At 41.3% G+C, this 1,291-nt stretch overlaps 1 long non-coding RNA gene across 1 annotated transcript; it reads left to right on the forward strand.

Annotated features, from left to right (window-relative positions):
* Nucleotides 1–918, forward strand: LOC127904419 (uncharacterized). The gene is made up of 2 exons (XR_008057588.1): nt 1–604; nt 736–918. It is a non-coding gene; the product is annotated as an uncharacterized LOC127904419 (long non-coding RNA).
* Nucleotides 919–1,291: the final 373 nt, after the last annotated feature.

Consider the following 1,291-nt stretch of genomic DNA (forward strand, 5'->3'; position numbering starts at 1 on the left):
TAACAGAAACCAAGCAAAAACGTAAAAAACTCCAATATTTTGAATCTTCCCGCCACCCACACACAAAATCGTTTCGTTTCTTTTTGCTCAAAACGACAAAAATGCTTTCGTTTCCTTCTCCTATTGAACCCACTGTCGCCTCTGCTCTCCTCTCCACTACCACACCTCTTTCTCCCCCTCCTTCAAAGTACTTACTTGATCGATCAAAACTCGCTTTCTTTTGTTAATTTCTTCTCGGATTTCAACCAACGATTTCGTTTTGGTTGTTTTTTTGAGGCTCGGTGTTGATGGAGAGAAGAAATCTGCGAAAGAGCAGTAGTGAAGAGGAGAGCTTGAGCTTGAGCTTGAGCTTTTTCAAGTGGTTCCAGCGCGGCTTCAAGCAAGCAAAAGCCACTTTATGAAGACGAACGGATTGATGATGAAGCCGGCCGGCTCGTGATGATCAGGAGGAGACGAAGAGGATCAGATCTGGCTTTGGCTCGCGTTACATGAGCGGCCGAGCCGAAGCAACATGGAGGCTGCTGTCAAGTGGTTGTTTCTCCGAAATGAGGATTCGTCGAGTGCTTGGCGACAGTACTCCTAGCACAAGCAAAGCTTTGAGAAAGTGAGTGAGTGAAGTCGCTCACATGATTGGCACGTGGAATGTGTTAGATCTAATAGCGTTACAGTAATGCATCTGTAAATTTCATTCCCTACTTGGAAAATTTTTAACCCTGTTCGTTTTGTTGTCAATAGAATACGGTGAATTTCACCTGCTGTGGTGTAATGTCAGGCTGTTAAAGCAAAAGGCGGTGAAAAGATCTGGTGAAGGAGGGAGTCATGACCATTTATACGGTAACGGGCTCTTCTCATAAATATTTTACTGCTTTCCCAGTCCACTGAAATGATTAATTTATGAAATTAGTCCATAAAAAGTTACCGCTATGTGTTATAACTGTAATTAGTGATCTATCTTTTTGCATATGGCATGAGAAATAACTCATCTATCTAGTGTTTATCCATCCCACTAACGAGAAAGTTTGGTCAGCCGATACACTATATATAAACATATAAGTGAAATGGGAAAGTTGGTATATGATTAATTAGGCTGGTAGCATGACATAGAGCAACAGTCTTGCCTTTGTAGCGTTTTCTGCATAAGATTGCCGCGTAAAGATGTGAAAACAAGGAACCGTGTGACACTATTATAACACTAAATACATTAGGATGACAGTGGCAGTGCCTCTCCATGATCCATATATACATTATAGTGAACTGAATTTTCCCTATATGTTGATACGTTGCATTGTTT

The sequence above is a fragment of the Populus trichocarpa genome, chromosome 16, assembly GCF_000002775.5.
Source record: "Populus trichocarpa isolate Nisqually-1 chromosome 16, P.trichocarpa_v4.1, whole genome shotgun sequence".
Taxonomy (NCBI): domain Eukaryota; kingdom Viridiplantae; phylum Streptophyta; class Magnoliopsida; order Malpighiales; family Salicaceae; genus Populus; species Populus trichocarpa.